We start from the raw sequence: 20,493 nt of genomic DNA, 5'->3' as shown, positions 1-20,493 counted from the left end.
TGATAAGGTGGATCCTAGATCAATAAGGGCATATACGTCAAAAGTGAAGACCGTGAGTGTATATGTGACAACATCTACATGAGCTTCTATATCCTGACAACCTGTCAATGCATACAAACGGGTTCGCCCACCGCTTGCGTTTTCGGACTTAGCTGCATTGTTCCCCTGCTGGGCCTGATTATTTTGGGGGATTGCTGAATTTGTGGACTGTCCCATGTTACCTCCGGTACCTTTCCTAGCTAACGCATGATCTCTCTGAAAATGAACCCTCTAGCCACAACTATAGCATATAACCAAACACATACGACACTCACCTGGGTGTCTCTTATTACACTTGCTGCACAACGGGTTGGTATAATTAGACTGAGTTGATGGCCTGGAATTCTGCTTCTTATCATTACAGAACTTGGGAACTGGGCACTTGCCATGGATGGGGCAGCTCCTGCGGACCTGTTCTTAAAGAACTTTCTGCTTCCATTACCGCTGAACTGCCCGATAGACTTGACCCTCTTGTTGAACTCCTTGTATTTCTTTTTTTGCAAGGTTTCCTCCTCCTCCAGCCTTATCTCATTCCCTTGTACGAAAGCAACCATCTTGGAAATAATCATCCCCCCGTTCTGTGCAGCAATATCGGCCCCATCATAAAAATGGGAATCAAGACCTCCAACAAACCTTTTCACCCTTACCCTCATGTCGGGCAGCATATGCGGAGCATTTTTAGCCAGACTAATGAACTCCAAGTAGTAGTCCTGAACTGACCTGCCATTCTTCTTAAGCTTCAAGAACTGCTTAGCCTTGGCCTCTCTGACTTCTATTGGCATGAAGTGGTCTAGAAATGCGCTTGTAAATTCATCCCATGTAGCATCAGGTGCATCCTCACCTCGGGATAATTCCCAAGATTCATACCAAGTGTTAGCAATGCTCTGCAGCTGATGAGCTCAAAAACTGGCTGCTTCAGTTTCTATAACTGACATAATCCTGAAAATTTTCTGAAGAGCATCAATGTAGTCCTGAAGGTCTTCATCCTTCTTTTTCCCTGTGAAGACTGGGGGATTCATTCTGAGAAAATCTTTAGTCTTAGAAGACTCTCCATTATTACATGAACTAGACCCAGATTCCTTAAGTTAGGCCGGAGCTGCTACTAGTTGTGCGAGCATGTGGATAGCACTCCTAACATCCCCATCTGAAGCACTAGGAGGTGTAACTGTAGAGGCAGTTGGAGCAGTTGTCTGAGTTAGAATGGTCTCTTCGTGAGCTACTTCCGCGGTAGCCCTCTGGCTAGTGGCTATGGCCTTTCTGGTGTATTTTTTTTTCGCAGGCATTTTCTGAAAATGCGTACACACACGAATTAGAAATATATACTGAGAGGACTTCTCTAACTGCATGATCTAAAGTATGAAAGAATGAGATAATCCTAAATGTCTTTGTGGTCAACTGTATATATGTTTGGGGCCCTCACACCTATAAAAATGACCCTGTTGGACACGGTTTCATAGACTTCCTAGGGACAACTAAACCTAGGCTCTGATACCAAGTTTTGTCACTCCCCAAAACATGGCCTGGGTGTAACACTGCACTGGGTGCCTAACTGCATGTGACCGAGTGAACCACATGGCTTGCTGAATCATCATGAGGGATACATGAACAAAAATATAACATGAAACATGATGGACTTGAAGAAAACACATAAAGTCATAATAATCTGTAAAATACTAGTTTAAACCATGAACGCAGATAATATCATAATTGAGTCAAAATGGCTAACCGACTCTGAAAGTCTGACATGACATACTGGCTTATCTAGTCTATGAAACCTCTAACATGAGTCTGAACATGAAAACATACTTGCTAGGACAAGGCCCCCAACATACCTTTAGATGCAAAATCAAGTAAGAAGGATAATATTTAAACCTTGGAAGGGATGGGGCTCACCAATAAGATGGTACATGTAGATCGTAATGAGCAGAGGCATCATCCTGTAAATCAGTACCTGCATCGTGAAATGCAGGCCCCCAAGGCAATAAAAGGGGACATCAGTACTTTAAATGTATTGGTATATAAACACATGAGAGAAGTAAGCAGGCACATAATATATAGACATGAAACTGAAATTAAACATGAATGCTGAAACTGAGCATGAACATGAGTACTGGAAACATGAAATAACCTGTATCTGAGATGAAAACATGATAATAACTATAATACCGACATGAACCACCACAGGGAGAAACGTGGAGTCTGATTTCGGCCCGATCATCTAAGCCATCTTGTACCTTGCCAGGGTACAAGACGTGAACATGACATGATTGGATCCAAAATCCCTCAATGGGGAAAACATGAAGGAACCATTCTAACTGGGTGGAGTAATCCTTATCCTATGTTGGCATACGTAGTTTCAGGCTATCTGGGCTTTCTCGGTATTATACAACTCCCAAACTTGAAATGTAACTGAAGACATGATTTATGATTCTTAACATGAACATGGATGCATGAAGACATGACAACAAATACATATATACAAGCTTTTCATGGAAATAAGCATAATATCTCATATCTTGTGTTATAGAACCCATGGGATGCAAATTATGGGCTTTTCATAGATTACGGACTGAGTCTCAATCACCAAAATAGTAATTTAAGACAAATCAACGGAATTATAACTGACAATATAATATATTATGGTTCAAGTGTCTAGGGTTTATCATGAGTATACCTAGAATCCTAAACCTAGTATGTGTAAACAAATAATACTGAAACATGGGGAAGACCAAGGATGTTCCCACACGTGGATAGCGTCTACATACCTGGTAATGTTCCAATTTGCAACAACAATCTGATCTTGGAAAGAGAATCCTAACCCTTGGTCTTGAAAACCCTATGTTAAGAGCATGAGATTCTACTTAGGGTTCAAGGGAAATTAATGGAATTCACTTAGGATAGTGTTAAGAGGCTTACCTTGATGCTTGGAGGAGTTGAGAGGAGAGGGTTTTCATGTTAGGGCTTAAGAAGAATGGAAATAATGAAATAAAACTAAAATTCCTGTTCTTTTAACGTTTCAGTCGCGGCACTGTTACGTCCGTAACACTGGACCATAACATTGGCCAATATTCCACTGATGTCTAATCTTCTGAGGTTATGATACGCTGCCACGTTACGGGCCGTAACACATGTTACGGTCCGTAACGATGAACCGTCCTTTGGTCCAAAATTTACGAGATAATGATTTTCCAAGTGTGCCTGTTACGGTATGAAAGATGAGTCGTAACACATGTTACGGGCCATCCCTTGGATGGTAACATATGATTTTCTGAACTAAAACATATTTTCGATTCTAACACTCTCCTTCTTGGGTTTCTAACCTCCTGAGTCATGGATATGGTTTAGTACCAATTTTACTATATGTTGCAAGAGGATTCATCTAATGAGGATGTACAAAGGTTACAACATGAGATAACTTAGTTAAAGGCGAAACAAAATGAAGAAATGAATCTGATCAAACAAAATTAGGAGAAGATGCAAACAGAACTACTCCAGGTGACACAATTGATGCATGCTCATAATGAATCTATGCCTCAAAGTATCAATGGCACCTCAAGTGAACAGGTAACTGATTTCACAACTTCTAGACATTTTTAATGAAATTTTAATCCTATAAAAGTATTATTAATTAATGTGCTAGTATTTATAGGTCCCTGATGCCAATAGTGGCCATGAGCGAGTACCACAAACATCAAGGATACCTAGCGTAGCTGAAAATTCTCCACCTTTTCACGGTATTACTCATCTATATCCTTCTGCACTATTGTTTGTATTTTCCCCCTTCGACTTTTTGGGTTCTTGAATAATGAAGATGTGTATGCATGTTTCAACACTTTGTATGAACAAGTGTTGTATAATACATGAGCTTTTATTCTCAAGGTACTTCAACACCAGTATGACCAGATGCTTGTTCTGTAGGATGTACGGTTGTATTAATGGTTGTCTTTTCAAATCCTTTTTTAAATATTTACCTGCCCTGCTACCTTTCAATATACGTAAAGATCATAAATTTGTTTTCCCTCAAATTGGTGGAAACAAGTATGCTAAGATGGAGTTGGTAGAATTCTAGCAAACTAGCACCCCTATAACACATATTCTAGCAAACTAGCACACCTTCTAAAAAATAAGTTGTTTTAGGGAGTATTCATAATCTGCACTTGCATATTTGAATTATTAGTTTGCCGAATGTTCCATCTCATCTAATTTTCTGTGTTGTATGTCCCAATATTGATGTGGTGTTTGCACCTCGATACCGATTTGTACATATACGTAGACCATTGATTCAACTTGTTTGGTTATCTTAGTTAAAATAAATGGACTTGAACTTGAACTTGAACTTGAACTTGATGCACTTCCTTTGAAGGCCATTGGAAGGAATGCTACTGTTAAAGCTTTTTACTCTCATTCCAGTTTTCATTACGTAAGTGGGATATAAAATAAATTTGAAGGCGCAAGTGAATAAATGCTACTGTAGTTTATTTGCAATTGTACTACTTGTAGTTGTAGTAGGTAGAGTGAGTTTAGTAGATGCATTATGGTGACCAGAGTCATCATTCAGACCATGAAAGCATGTATTTATAATGCAATATGCCTCTTTGATCCCCAGCAGTTGCGATAAGAAGTGCTTGAGGTCATTGCGATTGGTGTTGATGAGATTTTTTGTAACCTTCATATAGTTTTAATATGATATTTTCGTACAATACATTTCATCTTTTGACACATCTATTTTATTATTTCAGGTCGTACAGTCTGATGTTCGAAAATTTCGCATGTGGAAGATTTCAATATGACAAAGAGTTGTGGAAGTTATTTGAAGATATTATTCGCTAGGATTGGTTATATAATGACATTAGTTATTTAGTTCACACAATATAAGTTATTTTTTAAGTTGTGACACTATATTTTGGATTAGTATTTCCTATTGTTTGTTTAGATTTAATGAGATATATTCTGTTTTATGAATTAATGGTAATATATTTTTCGCATTTGTCAAACTATCACTAGAAGTGCAATCTAGATAATTTTCTGGATGAACGTAGCATGAATTATTAATGGCGGCTAAACAATTGCCGTTAAAGCTTCTAACTTTTAACGTCAATTTAATTGAATTTTCCGACCATAAAAATGGACGTTGAAGGGGAAATATATAAGACGCTTTCACGAGGGATACTGTAGCCTTTAGAATTGGCCACAGAATCGCCGTTAAAGATGATTATTAGAGGCAATTTATTTGAATTTACCTACCATTAAAATGGACACTAAAAGACAAACCAAGATGTTTTTAGAAAGGATATTGTAACCATCCTAAATTGCCACAAAACAATTGCCGTTAAAACTATTGACCTTTAACGGCAATTTAATTGAATTCACTGGCTATAAAAATGGACGCTAAAAGAGCATAGTTAGCCGTTAGGAATTGACTTTGGTAGCCAAATTATTGCCGCAAAGAATGGCCGCTAGAACTACCAGTTATTAGCGGCAATAAAAAACAGCCTTTACCAGCATTTTCGAGAATGGCTGCTAAAGCCTTTACCGACCCCGGCATCGCCGGCCAAAGAAAAATGGCTGGTAAAGGGTATAGCAGCAATTGTATCGCCACTAAAGCCCTTTTTTATGGCTGTTAAAACCCTTTTTTGTAGTAGTGTGCTGCCAGTTAAGACACTGGGCTACGAACTCTGCTATGTCTTTCTTCATTCCATCCCACCAATAAACTTCCTTAATATCATGATACATCTTCGTCGTCTCTAGATAAATAGAATAACGGGAGTAATGAGCCTCTCCTATGATCTGACAACGTAACCTGCAACATCAGGAACACATAGTCTGCCTTGATATCTGAGAACTCCATCTGTGGAAATCTCGAATGGTGACTTCTTCTTCTGAGGGGATGTATCTCTATAATGAAATAACATAGGATCCTCGTACTGGCGCTCCTTAACCTGAGATATTAAAGATGAGACTGCTGCATGCTGAATAGTAACTCCCGTATCGCCCGAGTCCAATAATCGAACTCTTAGGCTGGCTAACTGCTTAAGCTCACGAACTAACTCCCTTTTCTATGGCTGCATATAAGATATACTACCTATGGATCTGCGGCTAAGGGCATTGGCTACTACGTACGTCTTCCTAGGATGATACAAGATATTAACATCATAATCATTCAATAGCTCCAACCATCACCTCTGACGCAAATTCAATTCATTTTGCTTGAAGATATACTGAAGGCTCTTCTTGTCCGTAAAGATATCAACATGGATTCCATATAAGTAGTGCCTCCACATCTTCAATGCATGAATCACTGCGGCTAACTCTAGATCGTGTGTTGGGTAATTCTTCTCGTGCTTCCGCAACTGCCTTGAAGCATAAGCTATAACCTTGCCGTGCTACATTAACACACAACCTAACTCAACGCTGGAAGCATCACAATAAATAACATAACCCTCTGATCCTTCTTAAAGTATCAAAACTAGAGCCGAATTTAATATGTTCTTCAACTCCTAAAAACTATGCTCACAAGTTTTTGTCCACTAGAACTTAGTTGATTTCTGAGTCAACTTCGTCAGTGGTGAAAAAATGGAAGAAAAACCCACTAAAAACCTCCTATAATAACCTGCTAAGCCCAGAAAACTATGAACCTTCGCAGGTGTTGTGGGTCTCGGACAAGTCCTTACGACTTCAATCTTCTGCGTATCCACTCGGATGCCGTCAGCTGAAATTATATGCCCCAGAAAAGTCACAGAGTTCAATCAGAACTCACATTTAGAGAACTTTGCATACAGCTTGAAGAGCTTTTGTAACGACTTGTTTCGTCGTTATAGTCATTTCGATATTTTTACTCATTTCGAGCATTGATTAGCTCATTGTTTTTACCCGAGGGGACTGTTGGCACGCTTCCCAAGGTGTCTAGACCGGATTCGGGCAACTTTTGTGAAATATACGCTTAAAGTGAAAAATGGTTGACCCAAAGTTGACTTTTGGGTAAACAAACCTTTTTTAAAATATCGTTAATTCCGAGAGGTCCGGATGGTCGTTTAGAACTTGTGTGTGTATTTGATTCGGTTCCCAATGCACTCGAATGCATTTCGGGACTTGCGTTGGGAAATTAAAATTAAGTCATCGGGGGTTGACTCAGTCAACGAGACCTTCGATGCAGATTCTGAGGCCACGGGAGTGTTCGTAGCGTTTTTTTATGTGTCTCTATGTGTGTGGTATATGAGCAGATGGCTTCAGAAACTAGCAGAAAATTGGATCAAATTGCGATACTTGGGAAGTATTCTGGTGTCTGGTGACCGCTTTAGCGGTACCAGAACTGCGGCAGCGGTACTGCTGGAGCGGTAACCCTGCCGCTATAGCAGCTAAAGCATTTTAGCCTTGGCCGCTAAAGCGGCTCCGTTGGGGCGGTCCCAGTACCGCTGAAGCAGGTGACGGGCAGTTTGTTAAATTAATGAAGTGTTAAAAGCCCTTAGCCCCTCATTATTTCTCATCTCGATATTTGAGCTTAAGGAAACTGTTCTTAGAGATATTTGGAGGAGATTCTTGGAGGTAAATCTCTCCTATTCCTTTACCCTTCCTTAAATCATAATCATCTAAGATTTTCCCCCTTTCTCTTAATAAACCCTTAGTGATTGAAGTTGGAAGAGGGTTTGATGAACACTTTCTCTAGGCTTGGTATTGATAAATTGATGATGTTTATGTTAAAATTTGATGAATCTAAGCTTATTAATCATATATCTTCCATTCCTAGTGTTGAATTTCATAATCAACCCAATTTGTGGGTTTTGCTTGAAATCACAAATTAGGCTAATCTTTGAGTTAAATTAGCAATTAGTTATTGTGTTATGATCACCTAGTACTTAATTTGGTATTTTACTTCCAAATTTCCCATTTTGCCCTTGTGGGCACGTTTCCCCAATTTCTAGGGCAAGAATTGACCTAATTTCAATAGTAGCAATATTAGTATCATTCTTCACGAGTTCTAATATAGAATTCGATTATGCTTAGACTACTTTGGTTTTGAGGTTTAGCGGAACGGCAAGGCAAAGGAATGAGTTGTTAGTGTTGCAGTTTGGCCATCCAAGTAGGTTATGGCTTACCTTTGGGGAGACTTCGTATAGCGAAGCATATATTTAGATTATATTGTCAGAGACAGCGTGTGAACCTTCGAGTATGAAGTCAGGTTAGATATTGCCTTAGGTTGGGCCCAGTTGTATGTTGGGGCTAGCCACCCCGTTGTGATTGATTTGATTGTTTTATTATGCTGGCTTGATGCCATGAGTTGTTGATAGATAATGGATTCTGTTTTATCATCTTGATTATGATATAGTTGGCATCCCCACCGTTGGTATTTGCAATCGGATATATTGTTGGCGTACCCACTGTTGGTACTCGTGATTCAGTTATATTATTGGCTTACCCTACTGTTGGTACTTGTGATTCAGATATATTGTTGGCGTCCCCACTGTTGGTACTTGTGATATTGAGCATGATTATTGATGTTGACTCATGCATTGCACACACTCTCATGTTCATAATACACTGTTGTGATACTGTTGATACTTGATAAAACTCTTTTACTTGAGTTATGTGAGAGTCTGATGTCCGATGATTGATCCCGAAATCATTGATTGTATGGCCGATATCCGATGTTAGTTCCGGAATCGTTGTTAGTGCATGGACTCCGCGGGGCCCCTAGAGTGGTGCCGGTGAGAACCCTCTGTAGGCAAAGATCGGGGGTCCCGTCTGTCTGTTGGGCAAAGATCCGGCATGGGTGGCACTTAGACTTCGCGAGTCACACTGGGTTGTGCTACTGGGACGTTGATATTTTCGTCCGGAGTACATGTGTACACCACATTTGCATGGCGTTGCATTGCATTCATACCATTATTACATTGCATTGCATTATGACTTGATTTGAGATGTTTGATGTTGTATTGTGATGTTGGATTGAATTGGATATATGCAGACTTGGCACATTTAGGATTAGATGCTTTACATAGGTAATGACGGATATTTGGAATCGATTGTATTGTCTTATACTTACTGGTTTTATTTTCTTATCTGCTTTATTATCTTAATTATGTTAGCTATGCTTAGCCAGAATAAATACGTAAATCTCACGATAAATACATAAAGGAATGACATTTAAAAAAGTTGTCTTCGAAATATCTTTCTCTCGAACCCTCAGTTGGTGAAACCCTCATCTTAAATATATCTTCGAGAACCATTTAGCACCCTGCAACTTATCAAATAAATCATCAATTCTCGGGAGTGGATACTTATTATTTATTGTCACCTTATTCAATTGCTTATAGTCAATACACATCCGCAAAGAGTCATATTTCTTCCTTACAAATAACACAGGCGCTCCCCACGGTTATGTACTAGGCCTGACAAAGCCTTTTTCAAGCAAGTCCTTCAATTTCTCCTTTAGTTCCCTTAACTAAGCAAGCGCTATCCTATAAGGAGGAATAGATATCGACTGAGTATCTAGTAATACATCAATGGCAAAATCAATCTCCCGCTCTGGCGGAAGACCTGGAAGCTCATATGGAAATACATTTGTAAACACATTAACTACTGGAACATATTGAGGAGTCGATAGCTTTGCTTTTGTATCCAGAGCCCGGACTAAATGATAAATGCAACCCTTAGCAATCATATTCCTTGCCTCTCGGTAGGAAATAAACCTGCCTCTCAGTGATGCTGTATTACCTTTCCACTCTAGAACTAACTCTCCTGGAAACTAAAATTGAACCATCTTCGTTCTACAATCTACATTAGCATAACAAGAGGCCAACCAATCCATACCCATAATGACATCAAAGTCTACCATATCTTATTCAATCAAATTTGCCATATTATGATGATTACAAACTATAACCCCACAATCTCTATATACTTGTCTAGCTATCACTGGATCACCAATGGGTGTAGACACTTTAAAGGATTTCATCGACTCGGGCTTCGCCCCAAACTGGCCAGCAATAAAAAGAGTAACATACAACAATGTAGACCCTAGATCTGTTAATGCATACACATTATGGGAAGAGACTGATAATATACCTGTAATCACATCAGGCGAGGACGCAAGATCCTTTCAACCAGCCACTGAATAAATTCAGTTCTGAGAACCGCTCAAACTGGACACTCCACCTCTGCTTCTACCACGGCCGGTTGGTGTCTGAGAACCCTACCCAGGAGGGTGTACAGATGTCAAAGAACCTATTTCAGACCCTATCGGTTGAGCCATACCTCCACCACCTCTCAATAGACAATCTCGCATAATGTGGCCTAGCCGACCATAGGCATAACAAACATCTAAACCTAAGCGGCACTGCCCAGCATATAACTTACCGCATTGGGTATATCATGGTAGAGATGGCCTCATCTGACTGGACCCACTCTTGACCAGGGAACTGGAAGCCATGAAACTCTAAGCTGGCTCAAAATAAGTGGGACCATCAAATCTGGGTCCTGGGAACTGTGAAGGCGCACTACCGCTGAATAGGCTGAACACCTAGAGAACTGCTGCCTCTGACCACCTCTGGACTCATTGACAAAACCCTAAGATCTAACTCTCTTACTCTGACCCCAATCATGCTCACGCTCGGCCCTCCGTTACTGCTTACGCTCTTCGAGGTTCTGAGCATGTGCCTAGATATGAGAAATATCCATACATGTCTGAAGAAAGGCTGTCATGAAGTCATCAATCAAGTGGGGTCCCAATCCACTCACAAACCAGTAAACACGTTCCTCCATCTTAACTACCACAGCTGGAGAATATCTGGTTAATGAATTAAAACGAAGACTATACTCCCAAACACTCATGTTCGCTGCTAAGGTCCAGGAACTTATCCGCTCAGGCCCGTCAAACCTCTGGCGAAAAATAATACCGAAGATAGGCATCAGTAAACTACTTCCACACGGGTAAGGTGCACTAACTCTTCTAGAAGACACCCAGGTCTCATACAAATGAATAGCAACATCCCGTAGTCTACAGGAAGCCAATTCTACTGACTCATTGTCTGAAGCATGTATCACCCGTAACGTCCTCAGCATCCCATCGATAAAATTCTACGGGTCCTCATTTGGTTTCGACCCAAAGAATTCTAGAGGGTCTAAGTTAATAAAATCACAAACCCTGGCACTAACAGCCCTATCACCATAACCCGTACCCTGACGTTGGGCCTGAACGGCCACCAACTGAGTCAACAACTAAATAGCCTCTCGCATCTCCTAGCCTGAGGCATCATGTGGAGGAACTAAGGGTGTTGGAGCTGGAGATGGGGCTGGGGCTGGAGCTTCTCTATTCTCCTCCAGAGCGGGCGAAGTATGATAGGTCTGAGATGGAACCTCATTTTGGGACTCTCCCTCCTTAACATCAATAGATGGTACCTGCCAGTCCTTCTACATACCACTGACTTTCCACTCTGGGCCGCTGAAGCTTTCCTCGTCACAGGCATTACTAAAATCATAACACATGGTCAGAAAAAAGGAAAACCTCATAACATGGATCTATCGCACGATCTAAGATGAGAAAGAAAGGCATTTTTTCCAAAATGCCCTGCAGCCTCCTGTTTATATGTATGGTGCACTACACACCCTAAATAGACTCTACTAGACACGGCTCGTAGACAGCCTTAGGATGAAGTGCTCTGATACCACTTTTTTTCACGACCCAACCAGAGGGCCATGACGGGTACTCGTATACCGAGCACCACAAGACATATATGCATTACATAACCATACCTTAATGTGGGCCATGATACTAACTAATAGATGTCATAAGCTATAAGGGACACAAGCCCAAAAGATATATAAATATATACGTAATCAAACTAAACCCAAATGTACAAGCCAACAAGGCTACCATAGGTAATGATACAACAAAAGAGAATCAAGATAACCATAGAGCATCTAACTGTGCATCTGTGTCTACGAGCCTCTACTGGAGTGTATGATATAACGAGGATGGGAAAGGACACCGCCATGCCTAAATATACACAAAAGGATCATACCAAGTTGAATTGCAACTCTGGAACAAGTGGAGTTCTCCTGTGGAAGCGCTAAGAAGACAGCCTAAGGGTCCGAACCACCTCCCTATCTAACTGCGGCCATGAACGCAGCGTCCACAAATAGAAAAGAAATCAGTACGGATAAAGTACTGAGTATGTAAAGCATGATATAAACATAAGAGAGACATAAGAAAACATAGGTTAAATGAATGCAACCTATACGTCTGGACTGCCTCTGTGAATCAATTATTACACCTCGTCTTTCGCATCTGTTAAAGTTTCGTCTTAAGTCGTTTGTCGTAGGCTTGTATTGGGAATCATTTGGGAAGTTTTGTATGAGGCCTATGAGTGTATCTCGGAGATGTATAAGTTTTAAAACATGTTTGGAGAAGAGTATGAAGGTTGGACGTCAAACGAATCGGAACGAATGCGTTTCACCGCAAAATTGGACTAAGGCATTTTAATAGCCACTTCCACAGACCGTGAATAATTTCACGGGCCGTGAAAGTGGTGGTTGGCCATCATGAAATGGTGGTAGTGGGTGGCAGCCACTGGAATGATTTCACGGCCAGTGAAATAATTCACGGTCCGTGAAAGTGGGCCGTGAAATTGAGGCGGGGGAATTTATCTCTTTTGTTATAAATTAAAGGGCCACGACTTGGGGCTCAATTTTTCATCAAAAAAATTTTTATTGACCTTAGAAGCTCTCTCAAACACTCCCAACTCATTCCAATCTAATACAAGAGAAAATCAAGCTTTAAATCCGCAACAAGTGCATAGAAGGTGATTGTTCTTGGTTACACTTGGAGTTGTGGTGAATTTGGTCTTGAAGAAAGATGTGTGAGTTGAAGTTCTTCAAGTATAAGGTATGTTCTTCACTCTATTACCTATGTTGAGTTAATTTGGAGGCCTAGTAAGTCTTAAAGGTGAAAATAATCATGGTAGAGAAGTGTATTAAGTTGAAGTATTGGAATTTTAAAGGAAGTTTTGATTTGAGTATAATTTGGATGTAATCTTTTGATGATGGTATTTTTGATGTTGTTAATGATGTTTCGGAGTTGTTTTGAAGTTTGGTGGAAGTAGATGATGGAGGGGAAATGTTGTCCAAATTTCATTAGCTCACGTATTAGTTTAGTTTGACCTTATAAGTGTTTCAACGACTTAACCTTAGTGTGAGTCATCTTGAATATAGATTTTCAAGCTCGGGAGAATAGACGTTGAGTGGTTAAGTAGACAACGAGGTATGTTAAGGCTTTCCCTTTCTTTCTTATGGCATGATCATATTAGTACAAACTCACACACATGATATCCATAATGTTCCTATTCTTAGAAATACTATAAGCATTTGTTCTTGACGTCCTTATGATATTATTGTTCTTTGTCTTATGATTAATGATTTTGTCTTATGGTTATAGATCTTGTATATTATTAATGATCTTATCTTATATTCGTTGTTTCCTTCAAGGTGAGATATGATGATGATGATAGTTCCATAATGGTAATCGGATGTATACCAACCTTATGTCACTCCGATAGAGTTGTAACGTTTCTTTGAGCTCTCATGCATGCTTTATAGATATGTAGCTATTTTATGACACCGAGCCGCGCTATAGTCAGTCAGGTACAATACCTATTGTGCACACCACTGCAGTTGGGTACGGATAACACCGAGCCTATCATGGCCAGGTACGATATTATGATATATATATGTCTGAAAATATTTTTTTTTTAAAAGAAAAGCATGCATGTCATCCTCCTTGAGAGGCATTCAGATATACAGGTTGTTTCTCTCTTATCTCATGTTACTTCCATATCTCTATTATGTTGTTTTCCATGCCTTACATACTCGGTACATTAACTGTACTGACTTCCTTTTGTTTATGGACGTTGTGTTCATTCCCGCAGGTACACAGAGAGAAGGTACATATGCTTAGGCTGCCTTCTCGGCACTTGTACAGGAGCACTCCACTTGTTCCAAAGTTGCAGTTTAGCTTGGTATGATTCTTTTGTGTACATTTAGGCATGGTGGGGTCCTGTCCCGTCCTTATTATGTTATACACTCTAGTAGAGGCTCGTATACAGATATGCACAGTTAGATGTTCTTTGACCTTCTCGGTCCATTTTTGTTGTATCAGTATATTTTGATAGCCTTGTCGGCTTGTATATTTGAGGTTCAGCTTAATAATGTATGTGTATATATCCTTTGGGCTTGTGTCCCTTCCAGTTTATGACATCTATTAGTTAGTATTATAGTCCACTCAGGTATGATTATGTGAGGCTTGTACGTCTATGGTGCTCGGTAGGTTAGCTCTGGGTGCCCGTCATGGCCCTCCGGTTGGGTCTGACATCAATACTAGACATAAATACTGTGTGTGCGTGTGTGTATATATATATATATATATATATATATATATAATGCCTGTCAAGCCTATGTGGGCACCCCATCGTATCGTATCGGCCTCTGTGGGCATCATCATCATCATCGTCGTATCATCATATGACCAGCTGATCAGGTGGTAGTGTCTATATAACGTCACCTTCCCCATACCCCATACATATATATATATATATATATATATATATATATATATATATATATATATATATATATATATATATATATATATATATATATAACATAATATACGCGTATATAATGCATTTGGGGTCTCGGTTCTATAGATGCATATGTATATATAAAATGCAATGCAATGCAAAACATGATATGAGTATAGATAATTCTAGAGACCATACTGGATCTAAGAAAGACTTTCTGAAGATAACATTATGGAACATGAATCAAATGGATCATCCCTAACTCTAAGAGTAGAGCCACTATGGATCAACGTTACGTGTACGTTTTATTCATAAGGATCATGCCAATAGAAGGAAAGGGACAGCTTTAACATACCTCGTCGTCCACTTAACCAATTAACATCTATCCTTCTGGCTGGCAAATCTACATTCAAAATGATTCATGCTAAGGTTAAGTCGTTGAAACACTTATAAGGTCAAACTAAACTAATAGGTGAGTTAACGAAATTGGGCAGCATTTCCCCTATATCATCTACTTCCACAAAAATTCAAAACAACACTAATAACGACATCAACAATACAATAGTCAAAAGATTAATTCAAATTAGACTCAAATCAGTCAAAAACTTCCTTTCAAATTCCATCCTTAGCCTCCAACTATAACACAATACTTTATGACTTTTTCTACCATGATTCTCTTCACTTTAAGGCTTACTAAACCTCCAAATCAACTATACATAAATAATAAGATGAATAATATACCTTATACTTGAAGATCTTTAGCCACACACAATGTTATACCCCGCATTTTCAGAGCATGAGCATGACACGTACATCACCGTAGCAATGGAGTGTCGAAGACGTCCCATGATGTTTTGGAAGGTACAAGCCTTGGGAAGTATGTAACAATGAAGTAAAAGATGGATTACGGTCTTGTAAGTCGTAATCGGAAAGACTATTTTGAAACACAAGAAAATGGCCATTATCATGTATAATGAATGATAAATATCATGTATGGAGAGTTTCGGAAGGTTTTGAGATCAAGCAAATTGAAGAAAATAAGTTTGACGAAAATTTGAGAAATGTTGGGCAAGTTTTTAGTCAACTTTGGAAGGGCATATCTCCTAGTATATTAGGAGTTTTAAGGTGAAACAAAAGCCGAAAATGAATTTCGTTGAGTCTAGTTTATAATGCAACAAACCTCTCATTGATATGACATCGGAGTGGAGAATTATAGACGTTACAAACGGAGCTGTCAACGCAGAAACAGGGTGCTACAGTAATGCTACAGTACCGCCGACCCAACCCACTATAAAAGGGATTAAAATCCCATTTTTTTCATCAAAATTTCCAGAAAATTCAGCACCCAAAAAGGGGTCTTAAATCTCACATAAAAGTAAGAATTTTGAGCAAAATTCAAGCTACGGATTACGAGGCGACGAATAATCTTAAGTGAATTGCAAGACAGGAAGTAAGTTGGAAGTCGAGAAATTATCTTCCAGGTATGTTAAGGCTAGTCCCCTTCTTTCTAAAGGCATGATCCTTTCGTTATAAATCTTTGTGTCGTACTGATAATATCATTAGTTCCGCAAAAGCTAGAAGTCCATGAATTTCGTGATCCTTATAATGTCATTGAGCTTCTAGAGGCATGATTCCGGTGCTATGGCTTCATAAATGTTTCCATATCTTCCTCGTTTTCAAAAGTTAAATGTTTACGACTCTAAGGCATAATTCCTTTTCTAATAATTCATAGTTGTTTTCCCAAAATGCCGTATTTTCCAAACCAGATATATATGATTCTGTGAGCTCTTATGATAACAACGATGAACATGTTTTTACGATGATAATGATGATGTCAAAGATGAGGATATTTTCTATGATGATGATGATGATTTTATGGCTGAAAGTCTCAATTTATGAGATCAATGCTTTTATGAGATGATTTTCATTCATAGAGATTTACATGTACATGAGCTTTATATTATTATGAGGTGATTGAGCTTATTTTGCAATTTCTTAATTTCCTTCATTGATGGTATTCTCACCTTATGACCCTTGTTCCTTCAAGGTGGGATACAAGATGATGATTGATCCATAATACAATCGGAGGCTACCGACCTTACGTCACTCCGATATAGTTGTGGCTTTTGATTGGGCTCTTATGCATGCTTTATATGTATGTATGTATTTTCTCACACCGTGCCGCGCTATAGTCAGTCGGGCATGACACGTAGATGTGCACACCACTGCAATGGGCATGTTATGATATTGCCCCGGACGCAAGAGGCCCGGACGCGGGCTAATGATGATAACACCGAGCCTTAATGGCCAGGCATGGTACTATGTATATGTATTGTCACGACCCAGCCCCATGGGCCGCGACTGGCACCCTACTTGGGTACCCAGACCAAATTACATATTCATTGCCAAATCCAAACTTATTTCAGAATTTCATAAAAGTCATATCAAACATAGTTTATATCAAATTATGTCTTAAGCGGTCGCACAAATCAAAATGTCATATCGGATCCAAACTGAGCGGCGGAATAGACATCGCCGGTCAAAAATGCAAATATAAGCATAAGGGCCATTCAGGGCCATCAAAACAAACGGACCGCTTTAAGACCAGAAAACAAAATCAGACAAACATATATAGGACCCTCGCCCCACATATATGACTGCAGGCCTCTACGAACTCAAAACAAAGACATATGGCGAGACAGGGCCCCGCCGTACCCAAATAGTCAAATGTACAGAATATACATAGCAAAAGGGAGTCTATACCAAAAGTGGACTCCGAGTCAAGAAGGAGTACTCCGAAGTAGCAAAGAGTGAAGCCTACAGTGGAGGATCACCAATATCTGCACCTGTGGGCATGAAACGCAGCCCCCGAAGAACAGAAATATGGGCCAAAACCGAAAGCAAATCAGATGACAAAGTGGAGTACAAATCAGTATGTCAAAATCCGTATCAAAATCATATACGTATACATAATGCAAACAAAATCATGCAAACGCTTAGGAACGTGGTCGCCACTCCGACACTGGCGCCACACACAGCATAACACCAGAAGGTTTCAAATCTCCGTACATCCCCGAACACAAACACAACATAGGTGAGCGTATCGCATCACGAGCCATATCATAGCATAACTCCAAACGGAACCCGGCCCTATGGCGAGGCCTCGGGAACCGGAACACAGCATACGGCCGAATTATCATAAGGCGCACGAATCATAACCGGCCCGGGAACCGGTGAACGAAGTCATAATAGGGCACGAGCGGAGTCGTGAGCAACCAAATGCAATACATATTTCAAAATAGCCTTTCAAAAACAAACTAAACAAACTAAACAAGATCAATTCACATTACTTTGCACTTCATAAGTGCCACGGCTCCAACACCAAACACACACACACACACGGCTTTCTACATACATCAAAGTTACGGGATTCTCGTCTATTCTCAATCCTTAACACATTCATATCAATTCTATAGCACAAAAGTGTAAGAATTCTCACCTTTTCTTGAAAACCCGACTTGTCGCAAACGCGCACCTTACACCAAACTAATTGTACCCCGTTGAAGAGGGTCTTGAGTACTTCACAACTATGCAAAAATCAAGATTTTTGGATCACAACACAAAGGCTTGGGAATTATTTTTCTTTCCTTTCTCCTATTCGGCCGAGAGGTATTTTGAGGTGCTTTCTTGAATTTTGTTTTGTTCTTGATAATTCTAAGTGTTATTGTTGATATATATCCATATAGGGGTCATGTGCATAGCACATGACCTTTAAAAGTGGGCTTGGACCAATGCTATGGCCGGCCACTTCAAGATTTTTGGGCCTCAATTTTGTTTTATATTTTTCTTGGCCCAATTCATTAAACGTCCCGTTTTGTAATTCCCGAAACTAATTTCCGAAATTCCAAATTTACCCTCGGCCTTCCCCGGTGTCTTAACATCAATGATTCCATAACCAACATAGTCATATTCACCAAAATCAAAATATTTCCTTATAACACACAAGTCATAATTATTTCTCGATTTCCAATTATACGAGAACACGGGACATAACATTCTCCCCCCCCCCCCTTAAGAACATTCGTCCCCGAATGTTAAATAAATCTTATGAAGGCTCACAAACATAACGGGAAAACCATTTTTTTTAAAAAAAAAAATAGCACACATGGTCCATCCGTTCATTAATACAACAAATACAAAAGTCTAGACTACAAGAGGCGTAGGGAATAAATGGGGAAATCTCTTCTTCATCTCATCCTCCGCCTCCCAAGTCATCTCTTCCCGGTTATTATTGCGCCACAGAACTTTGATAGAAGGCACCTCCTTAGTGCGCAATCTCCTTACCTGATGATCCAGAATAGATACAGGCTGCTCGTCATAAGACAACTGCTCCGTCACCTGAAGGTCATCTACTGGGAATATCCTGGAAGGATCACCAATGCACTTCCGCAGCATAGACACATGAAATACCGGGTGTACAGCCTCCAAATCGGATGGTAAGTCCTCGTAGGCGACTGCGCCTATTCTCCGAACAATCTGATACGGCCCAATATACCGCGGGCTCAACTTACCCTTTCTGCCAAATCTCATAACACCCTTCATGGGCGACACCTTCAGGAATACCCAGTCACCAATATGGAACTCTAACGGTCGACGTCGTCTATCAGCATAAGCTTTCTGTCGACTCTGAGAAGCCAATAATCGTTCCCGAATAAGTTTCACCTTATCTACAGCTTCCTGGATCACGTCTGGCCCAATTAACTTAGTTTCGCCCAAGTCAAACCAGCCAATAGGAGATCTGCATCTCCTGCCATAAAGGGCCTCGTACGGAGCCATCTGAATGCTAGAGTGATAACTGTTATTATAAGCAAACTCGATAAGCGGCAAATGATCATCCCAGCTGCCCCTGAAATCAATAACGCAGGCCCATAACATATCTTCGAGCGTCTGAATAGTGCGCTCGGCCTGCCCGTCGGTCTGAGGATGAAAACCTGTACTGAGGCTCACCTGAGTCCCTAATCCCTCCTGAAATGACCTCCAGAAGTTAGCTATAAACTGGGCACCTCGGTCAGTAATAATAGATACAGGGACCCCGTGCAGTCTGACTATCTCTCTGATATATAATCTGGCATAGTCCTCAGCCGAATAAGTAGTCCGGACCGGAAGGAAATGGGCTGATTTCGTCAGCCTGTCCACAATAACCCAAATAGAGTCGTACCTGCGTAGAGTACGCGGTAACCCAACAATGAAGTCCATATTAATCATCTCCCATTTCCAGGATGGAATCTCCATCTCCTGTAACAATCCACCGGGCTTCTGATGCTCGATCTTAACTTGCTGGCAGTTCGGGCACTGACTAACAAACTCGGCAATATCTTTCTTCATGCCATCCCACCAATACAAACACCTGAGATCCCGATACATCTTAGTGGAACCAGGATGAACAGAATACCGTGCATTATGTGCCTCGTCCATAATCTGCCGCCTTAAGCCCGCAACGTCCGGTACACAGAATCTGCCATCATATAATAATACTCCTTCAGGCGAGATCTCAAACTGAGTCTTTGCTTTATTAAAGGCCACATCTCTGTACTGAATCAAAGGAGGATCTTCAAACTGGCGCTGCTTTACCTCCTGAATAATAGATGACTCAACAACTGGACGAACAGAAATCCCAGAATCTCCAGAATCCACCAAACGAACTCCGAGGCTGGCCAGCTGATGAATATCACGAACCAAATCTTTCTTATCAGATGGAACATCAGCCAGACTGCCCACGGACTTGCGGCTAAGCGCGTCAGCTACCACATTGGCTTTCCCCGGATGGTACAGAATATCAACGTCGTAGTCCTTTAGTAACTCAAGCCATCTCCGCTGCCGCAAA

The sequence above is a fragment of the Lycium barbarum genome, chromosome 6 (assembly GCF_019175385.1).
Source record: "Lycium barbarum isolate Lr01 chromosome 6, ASM1917538v2, whole genome shotgun sequence".
Taxonomy (NCBI): Eukaryota; Viridiplantae; Streptophyta; class Magnoliopsida; order Solanales; family Solanaceae; genus Lycium; species Lycium barbarum.
Note: the sequence above shows the minus strand (reverse complement) of the source record.